Source organism: Anser cygnoides, chromosome 2 (genome assembly GCF_040182565.1).
Source record: "Anser cygnoides isolate HZ-2024a breed goose chromosome 2, Taihu_goose_T2T_genome, whole genome shotgun sequence".
Classification (NCBI taxonomy): domain Eukaryota; kingdom Metazoa; phylum Chordata; class Aves; order Anseriformes; family Anatidae; genus Anser; species Anser cygnoides.
The window spans coordinates 87,203,850-87,214,021 of record NC_089874.1 but is presented as its reverse complement, the minus strand read 5'-3'; the positions used below and the strand labels follow the sequence as shown (position 1 = coordinate 87,214,021).

The following is a 10,172-nucleotide window of genomic DNA, read 5'->3' as shown; positions in this document are numbered from 1 at the left end:
TAATTTGCTCTACTAAACCAGAACATTTTGTATGACTCAAAATAATCTTTGAGTGCTTCCCCCCCCCCCCCCAAAAATACCATCTCCTGTGATCATTTTTCCGCTGGCCTGTATGGATTTGATGAAATGGTGAGCAACAAACCGCTGGGGTGAATGTTCTCCTTTCTAGAGCTCTGGGAGAAAAAGTCAAGTGAAGCTTCATTCCTGTAATACAGTAAATCCAGTTATGAGGCCGCTAGTGCACAGACCACAGTGGGGCCTGGGCTAAGATTAAGCCTCTGAAATAGGTTTACAAGAAAATCAAGGACAAAAGGTGAACCAAGGCCTTTAAAAAGTACATCAGGATACTGTGAAGCAGCTCCATGACACAGCAAGTCAATATGCAGCCTCAAAGGGATCCTCTGCGGCAGCACCGAGCACCTTGCACCCCTGTGCCAACTGAAGTGGCAACAACCCTCTGGGAGGGGATGCCCCAGCTGGTCCTTGCGTAGGGCTCCCAAAAACCGGAGGACAAGATTTTAGGTTCAGCAGTGCCTTGAGAAGTGGCTGCAGTCACAGTACATACCAGGGATGCCCTCAGGGCAGCTGTGAAAGCTGCTGTGGCTCTTGCTGCGTTTGTCACTTAGGGGCACGAGGGGATAAGGTCCTTCCATGAGCCACTTTCCCAGCTCACAAAAATTCACAGCACTGCTTTCCCTTACAGGCAACAACACACTTACATTGGTTTCCCATCAAATGAGAGGTGAGATCACCACAGATGTTCAGCTACATAACCTTTTGTGGCTGATTCCAGCCTGTGGCATACCCTCCTCTGCACGCTAGGTCCATGCTGGCTGCAGGCCAACAGCTTTGTGAGTCTGTCGTTGAACGACATGGCTGATAACACACCACTGAGTTTAACACATATCTGCCTCCGTGGTCCCTTCTGAGGAGGAGAGAGGAAACGCAGAGCTGCGTTTCCCCACGCAGAACAGCCTCCCAGAAGGGGGTACGTGAACACAGCCTGCCCCCCTTGCAGTGCTGCAGTGCTGAGTATGCTGGTAATCTGGTGCTCTTTCTGGGCAATATTGATCTCCTGAGGAAGTCTCTGCAGGAACCAGCCCCAAATATCCTCACAGTGCAGCAGAACAATCCTAAACTGCAGGATATGCAGAAGGCACAACAGGGAAATAGCGCATACATTACGGCAGCATAACGACCGTACAGCACTCCTGGGGAACTCTGTAAATGTACCACCTCGCCTCCTCCTCCAGATAGAATTTATACTGCTAGAAAATCCAGCTGCTCGCACACCTGATAACCTCTAGCCTGGAACTGTACCCTGGGGTAGGAACCTCAATGTGGGTTCAGTGATCTTGGCCCAACAAAATCACTTTACCTCCCCCAGAGCACCAGGCTGAAGTCATGCTGAAATCTCACCGCTTGTACACGCCAAACCTATCTGATGGTCACGCACCAGGGGTGGGAGTCTCATTCTGAGAGACAAAACCCTTCCCCACATAGATCGTACAGGGAGGAGCATTCCTCACTCATGGCTCACATTTTTATTCATTCACTGATAACAAAACCTTGCAGGCATTCTGCAGCCATTTAAATGTGTATTTAGAAGCATACTGACTCTTTGAATAAAACGTTTTTTTTCTCTAGTATGTTAGAGAAGACAATTTTCATATTTATCGTTCCATCTATTGCTTAGATACATTCTTAGAGATGTATTGTGTTCAAAGCTCCTTCTGAAAAACAAACAAACAAACAAACAAACAAACAAAAAACCACCCCTCCACCACCACCAACAAAAATCTATGACATCTCAAACTATTCCTTCTTTTTAACATGCTTCTGGTGAAGAGAATTTAAATAAGCATTTTAATACCCTTCTCAGGCCTTACCATGGTGTACATGCACATTTCTGGACAAAGAAAGGTCCAAGAAACAGGGGAAAGCAAGCTGAAAGATAAAAAGATGCTTCTTGGGACTACTCAAAGGCCAAAATGGAAACAGCCTGGTTTATAGCTCCAGGCAGCCCATGCTGGCTTGGCAGGTAGAAAATACATCTTTTGACCTGAAACTGGAATAGATTTCTTCTGGGCTCCACCCCAAGATATCTGGCAAAGTTGCAAGCTAGCACAGGGCCTGGAGTAAGCAGCCTTCTCCTGGCAGCCACCAACCTGTCCTGAAGCTGGGGGGCTCCGCCAAGGTATACACAGTGCAAAACCCACCTCATCCCTAGGAGGCTGAAACCACTGCTTCTTCATGACCACCCGAGGCACTCACCCGTTGCACTGCAGGAACAGGGGATGTTGAATTGGGAGGCAGGGGCTCCCAGCACCCTGCTGATACGGTTGGCTGTGCTCATCTCTGCCAGCTGGCCTACACGGTGACAGCGCCTCTTCTGCTTTGCCCCTAGAGCCCACGTGTCAAACTTATTTTCTCCAGGGAAGAAGATGTGGTGCCCAGGCTGATAGCCCAGGGTTCACTCAGCAAACTACTGAACTAGACAGAGATTTTGTAAAGAGAGAGCACACAGGCACTTGAATTTCAATTTTTTGTCAGTGCTGCTATTACTCCCTGCTCTCCTAGACTTCAGCTAAGATGCCACGCTCCAAATCCGTAGCACAGGTTCAGCTGAATCAACCTTGTTATCTACAGGGACACGAGGTGAGCTTCTCCAGTACACATGAATCAAATTATAGAAATATTCTTCATGGCATAAGCAGAATCCTCAAAATTCCTCATGCCAGATCCATTACCAGCGTTTAATTTTCATCATTTGCTGTCTGAGTTCCAGTTTTGCTGCCCTTCCAGGTCACCCGAAACCCTGGTGTGGGGCAGTGCAGGTGCTAATGGTAAGCAGAGAAGTCGGAGATTGCTCTCAGGCCTCATTACTTCCTCTGCCAAGGGAGCCCAGCTGGTTTATCCATTTGGCTGTGTGCCACCCAGAGCCCACTATGGGTCCTTGGCTCCTGCATCTTACTGCTTGCTGTTTTTTACCTTACCCCGTTCACAATTACAGCCCAAGCTATATTTTACAAACTGCACTACACTGGACACTCCAAAATTGATTTACAGGTGGCAGCTCTAGCACCTGCTAATGCCTTATTGATTCCTCTTCTTGTGTCTCCTGTGATCTCTGGTGGAGGCAGCAGATTTAGATCAGTGCATCAGATTGGCATGACCCTTATCTTTAAAGATAAAGAATCTGAAAGCTTGGCATTGCCCCCGCATGTCAGATTTGTGCGGAGCCTACGTGCTAACCTGTGCTTGCACACAGCGACAAGAGGTATCGCTGCAGGAATACTGCCAGAAAGCATTCTCGCATGGTAGACCAGGTGGAAGTAAATCCAACGTCCTCTTGTGTGCTGAAGCTTTAATATGGGTGGTGTTTCTCCTGTGTGGATTTTTCCACTTAAGACCTTGCAGCTTCACGGTTGCTGCACAGCGATCTTTGACCCTTTGTCTGCTCCGGCTTTGCGAGGAGCTCTCCAGCAAGGCAATGCCTGCTGGCTGCTCAGTGCCGAGGCTGCTCACCTGCTTCCTCCTCCTGAATTGTTCATGGCCTGGTGGTGGAGCCTGGCATCTGCTTTCAGCACATTAATTTGGTTAGTGCCCATGATGGTAAAGCATCATGCCCTACACACTCTCAGTGTGGAGACCCTTGTGGCACGGGGTTGCTTGTCCTCAATGCTGGGCATGAGGAAAGAGCGTGCAGTCTTTCCAAAACCACACGAATGAGGTCTAATTGATGTCTGCTCCCACAGAGATGGAGACCCAATGATTTGCCCATCTGCTTGCCATTTCCATGCACCAGTCTTCTTGGGGTGGTTTTACAGCTGGAGCTGGAGGTGAGGCTTTGTAGCACACCCCACCAGGAGCTCGGTCTCTGCCGAGGAGAGGTGTCAGCCCTCGAGACAGCTCCCTGCTGGTGAACGTGGGCCGAGAGCCCTCAACGCCCCCAAAAAGCGGGGGCTGAACATCCAGTTGGGCGGGGACAGCAGAGGCACCGATAACACACAGCCACCTCTGAAAATGTATGTCACTGCCTCTTTGCTTCATTTCCCACAGTAACAGCAGCTAGGGCTAATGGATTAAATATTTGTTAATTTGTTATTTGGCCCGAAAGGTGTTACCCGAGTGAAGAGTGCGGTACATTTCCCTCCCTCTGTGCATGTACCTGAGGCTGCAGCCACAGACCGCTGCTGCTCTGAGTGTTGCTGTCACGGCTTTATGCCAGGCCTTTGTCCCTGGGTCACTGCTGCCCATGTCTGGCGTGCGTTAGTAGGATTTTATTTCCCGAGCACAGGGAACTGGCCCAGCTGATCACCTGCCAAAGATCAGCTGGAGCCCGTGGTTCCCTCGCCACCCGCACCTCTCTTTATTAGCAGGGCACAGGAAAGTGTTTTCTTGGGGGGCGAGAGCATCCCTCCCTTTGTGCCACCTGCGTCCTCTGAAGCACCTGGAGCTGCGAGGTGAGCCAGCTGGGTCCCAGCCATGCTCCACGGCCAGCTGGAGCCCTTCCACCCTCCAGCAAATGCACGGCCACGCAGGGCTGGTGGTCAATGGCCGGGCACGTGCAGGCAGAGCTGCTTGCTTCTGCTGCCACTGCAGGCTTGTGCAGCTGCAGAGGTCGCCCTGAAAACGTGGCCTCTCAGAGGCCTCTCATTATTCTCTCGGTGAGTAATGGTAGCTGTCCCTAGGTGTTTTCCTTTGCCATTTCTTTTCAGAAGGGTGTGCGAAACAAGCGACATTATTTTAAGCTGAAGCAATGTTTCAAAGGAAATGCTCTGGAAGGAGAAACTTACTCACCCACAGCAGTTTTGTGGAATCAGGAGCCAGCAGGCACAGTGTCGGGCAGGTTTTATAACAAGCCTTGTACACTGGGTGTGGATTTGCAAGAGCTCCTACCAGCATCCCCCCCTTGCAGGAGGATTAGCTGGGTGGATTACAGATGCCCTTGAAGGAGGTTGGCGTACGCTCAGATGATCACACCATCGTGGACTTCCCATGCACGTGGGGGTGAGGAGAAGGAGGGGGCGAGCACAGGAAAGGAGCAGAGACCCTTCCAAATAACCACCAGCGTGGCTTTGGCTCTCACAAGGGCTCACAGTTAAAAATCACAATATTGGCCGGGTCCATCCCTGGGGGCATTTCATCAGGCTCGGCACAAGAGCTGCACCCCAGCGTTTGGGAGACTGTCCTCTCAGCGGGGACATAAAGCACAAGTCCTGCTTGCCCGTGGTCTGAAACAATCCTTGGCACTGGTGCCCGCCTGAGTTGTAGCGTCACTCTCCGTGTCCTGACCAGTTTCTCCTTACTCCACACACACACACGGGGGTCATTACAAGTTTGCGAAGTGCTGTACTCGCCACACACACACTGAGGTCTGGTCCGTAGCTGCAGTCCAGGCACAGCCCTGCAGCCCCCGTGCCTGTGGCAGTGCCGGCACCTCGGTGTCCGTGCGGGTGGGCAGCAGGCTGTGCCGGTACGTGCCGCAGCACGGCGATGCCCGAGCAGAATGAAATAAAGCTGGGTGTTGGATGCATGGCTGTGAGCTCCCAAACTGCTCGTGAGGCTGCTGGGCTTGAGTCTTGTGGGAGGGGAGATGCAGGCAGGGAGGTGAGGGTGCTTAAACTCAGCCTTGCCTTTTCTAGGCTCTGGGTGGCTGCATAAGAAACCAGAAGAGGAGGCGGGTAGAAACACTAATTCAAAGCAGGTACTAGTGCGAGATATGATGGTGTTGTCTCCACTGTTAAAGCTCCTCACTCAGTGCAGCAAAAAGCAACTGCTACAGTGTACTGCTGAAAAACTTGAGGTCCTACAAGCCAGCCTGTGTTTTGTGGTTGCAGACCATAAACCCCAGCATTGAACACCCGGGATCTGTGTTATAGCTTGGCAAAAGGCTATGTACAGTTTGGGTTTGAACAGCCTGGGCACACTGGTACACAAGAAGGCCACCATTGGGTTACCGCAGTAAGTGATAGTTGGCAGAGGAGTCAGTGCCAGCCGGTCCTCTCTTAGAAAAACCCACTGCCCACAGCAGCGTCGTATCAGTTCATGAAATGACAAAGTATTTGGAGCACCAACACTTCTGGAAAGAGAGGCAGAGCTCCTGGTGCTGCTGGGCCACAGTGTTGGGCAGAGCCCGCAGCCGCTGGGTGCTGTGGGGAGATGCCACCTGGGCGGCCCTGGAGATGTCCATAGCTCAGCGTGAGCCAGCAGTGTGCGCTCACAGCCCAGAAAGCCAGCCGTGTCCTGGGCTGCATCAAAAGCAGTGTGGCCAGCAGGGCGAGGGAGGGGATTGTCCCCTCTGCTCTGTTCCTGTGAGACCCCACCTGGAGCCCTGCGCTCAGCTCTGGGGCCCCCAGCACAAGAAGGACATGGACCTGTTGGAGCGAGTCCAGAGGAGGGCCACAAGGACGATCAGAGGGCTGGAGCACCTCTCCCACTAAGACAGGCTGAGGGAGCTGGGGTTGTTCAGCCTGGAGAAGAGAAGGCTCCCGGGACACCTTACGGCGGCCTGCCAGTGCCTAAAGGGGGCCTGCAGGGAAGCTGGGGAGGGACTCCTTGTCAGGGAGTGAAGTGACAGGACAAGGGGGGAATGGCTTTAAACTAAAAGAGGGGAGATTTAGATTAGGTATGAGGAAGAAGTTCTTCACTCAGAGGGTGGTGAGGCACTGGCACAGGCTGCCCAGAGAAGCTGTGGATGCCCCATCCCTGGAGGTGCTCAAGGCCAGGCTGGATGGGGCTTTGGGCAACCTGGTCTGGTGGGAGGTGTCCCTGCCCATGGCAGGGGGCTGGATTTATATTGTGTTTAAGGTCACCCGACCCAAACCACTCCGTGTTTCCGATTCTGTGCTCGTTGCCGGGGCCTGACGCCAGGTGGAGCCGCACAAACAAAAAGAAAGCAAAGCCCCGCAACACCCGCGGCTGTTACACGGCACACCGAGGCGCTCCCCTTCCTCAGACAAAATGCCCACCGCCTTGTCTAGCTCGTCTTTTCCCCGTTGCTGCCTGTTGCAGGCAGCGGTAGAAGAAATCAGACCTGGATCCCTGTGCATAGCAGCACAGACGCAGAGATATTTAGTAATGAAACAGTTACACACAAACCCTTTCCTGGAGGGGTCTGGCATCTTTACATTACCATGGGTAAAGATCCTCCCAGTGTAAACCTTGAGCATGTCTTTCATGCTGCCTTTTCCCATTTTATTTGGGGGTTTTCTTTCCCGACTTCACAAGGGCCCCTGGAAAACTGCCCCAGCCCCACACCCATCATCATCCCCTTCCCTATCGCCATTCTCATCCCTACCCTTCCCCGTCTCCATCCCCATCCCCGTCTCCTTCTCCATCTCCGTCCCTCTCCTCTTGAAGCTGTTGAAAATTAACAGCTCAAATTAAGAGCACTTCTGGGCTTGTTGACAGCTTAACCCGTTGCAACAGTATTTCACACTGCACAGAGGACACCAGAGCTTGTCAGCGATTCCTTCGTCTTTATTTTCTCTTCAGTTTGAAATGTCAGTGCTGTAAGCCCAGCAGATTTTGGAGGACTCTGTTTGTTATGACAAGATCACAATGGAAGTGAGGCAAGGTTCCTCCAGCCTGGCATTGCTCATCTCTTTCTGAACCCTTACTTCTAAACCTTCCCCACAGAGGCAATCCTTCACTTCAGCGTTCTCTGCCTCTTGCTCAGAGTGCAAAATCAAAAAAGCAACAACAACAACGGCAACAATTTCCAGAAATAAGACGGGCCTCCGAGTTCATCTGTCTGGAGGTATTTTTTCAAGAGACTCCGAGGAGTTCTCTAATATCACTTTGTCTCCCCTGTACTTCTCCAGCCTCACTCGTGACCTGTACGAGCTGGAAGCTGGAGATTTTTAAATTAAAGAGAAAATCCCCAAGGAAATGAGGCAAATGTTTTTCTAATATTATGTGCACAGATATATAATGTATATTGATGAATTATATGTATCATTTATATTTATAAGGTCAGCATGAGTGCATATTTACATACGCATACGTATGTATGAATGCATACAAGATTGTACCTAAAAGGTCAACAGCATGAGTAAGAAAAGCGAGTTGGTATTTCTAGCTGTTCTGTTTAATTTGAGAAACACTGGACGTCACCTAGGATGGCAGCAGGCTGGTGGTAACCATCACCGTGTTCTGCAGGTTTTATAGGCTTACCTGTAGTACCTTTTAGCTTCAGAGAAAATCCCCACACACACACACCCTTTTTCCACTCAGCCTGGCTAATTCAACAGGGCACTTTATCATGGGGTGCTTTCCGTCTACTTACTGGGGGAAAAAACAACTGAAGATTAGAGTATAATTTTCCCCAAACAACCCTAATTTAAAACAAACTAAATGGCCTATGTGAAAACAATCAAGGAAATAAATTAAAAAAAAAAAGAAAAAAAAGTGATCTGGTTAACAGATGGTCCCAGAGCTAAGGGAAGCTCTGAAATGAGCTCAACCACACTAAGCTGTTAGAGGCTCCCAGCAAACAGGCCAAAATAGCCCTTGCTAAATGCTGGAGTCATTATCAAACACACAAATCTGCCTGTAAATGAGACAACATTTCTACTGAAAGCAAGACTGTTAAAAGTACAACCTCCTTATTCTGCGTATTTATGGCGAGTGCTGTTATTAAAAGCGTGTATTGCTGTTTAAGTGCCAATAATGAATTTTCATCCCATGCTTCTCTTTCTCCTGTCAGCCCAATATAGGTATGAAGGCACGATGTGCATGGCTTTATCCTTCCAGTCTTACCAGGAGGTAGGAAAAAGCAGTTGCAGTTAATCTTACTTTTATTCCCGTATTCACACCTCATCTAAAGACTGATTGAGGCCCTGACCCAACAAAGCACACAAATGCATGCTTAGCTTCGAGCAGGCCTTGATTTATAGTTTCAGTAACTTCCCATCAATGGGAATAGGCACGTGCTGGCACTGCATGCTCGAGTGCTTTGCTGGATTCGAGTGTTTCTGGGTACAGCCTGCACAGTTCTGTGTTTCTGAGCTCTGTGTTGGTCTCCCTCCAGAGAGCACTGGGGCAAGAACAGGACTCAGCTACGCCTGATGGTGCAGGAGGCTCCTCTTCCAGATGTTGAATGAAGATTCCCTTCCACTGCAGATGTAGAAGAGACGACACAACATGAAAAGTCTCAAATTCTTCTCGTTGTCTCTTTTTCCAGTTTCCTAATGATGTAGGGTCAATGTGACCAGCACTGCACATCGCTGCTCTGCTTCCCTACCTCAAATGTGCCAGAGGCAGGATTTGAATTTAAAGTTGACAAATTGGAGAAACAGACTGCAAAAAAATAAGATGAAAATCTGCAAAGAGAAGTGCAAAGCGCTACACTTGAGCAAGAATAATTAATTTCCTGAGTACAAATTGGGACCAAATAGCTAGGAAGTGTTGGAGAAGAGGTTCTGGGGATTGCAGTGGGTCATAAACTGAACAGACCTATGACAGACTGCTGTGAAATAAGTGAACATGTTAAGGGGGTCAGAGAATCCTTAGCTGCAAGAGAAAAACCCCGAGATAGAGAAAAAAGGTATAGTCACCAAAGATCTCCGATCTCCCTGCAGAAACTTGAGAGCAGCAAGAGTCATATGGAAAAGAAAGCAATGACTAGAATCACCTGGGCATGCTTGTTTACTTGTTTGTTTACAGCTTAAATACATTTTAAATACATTAATAGCCTTTAGATAGAAAAAGCCAGCTATGGCAAGCCACTGTCTGTTCTCCTTTCTCTATTTCATGCTTTAGGCTTTGCAGACAGTAAGGAAGATATCCGTGCTGCTCCTCCACAAAGGCATTGATGGCAGTGGTCTTTCATGTGTTCCAGTGTTACAAAGGTTTCGTTGTGCCTCCAAAAAATACCATGTAAGAAAAACGCAAAGGCGCAGCAGCACAGGCTAGGTAATGAGGTTGTGCTCTTGGCTTCCCCAATGGAGAAGGATCTTGACTAATGGTGTCCAGGGAGATCAGATCCTGCCCAACTGCACATTGCTGAAGAGGGACTTCCACAAAACCAACCAGCCAGTTTCCTAAAAGTGTGCCACCTGAGTCCCTCACAGACTTGCTTGGTTTTACCCTTCTAATCTTGCTAGCAGGAAGGCAAATCTGATTGCAATTAATCTCACGTGACAAACAGAGAAGGGAGCCAGAAA

The 10,172-nt window shown here is 49.6% G+C and overlaps 1 long non-coding RNA gene across 1 annotated transcript; it reads left to right on the top strand.

Annotated features, from left to right (window-relative positions):
• Window positions 1–7,652: 7,652 nt before the first annotated feature.
• Window positions 7,653–9,930, top strand: LOC106036536 (uncharacterized). The gene is made up of 3 exons (XR_001207377.3): window positions 7,653–7,765; window positions 8,714–8,772; window positions 9,038–9,930. It is a non-coding gene; the product is annotated as an uncharacterized lncRNA (long non-coding RNA).
• The last annotated feature ends 242 nt before the right edge of the window (window positions 9,931–10,172 follow it).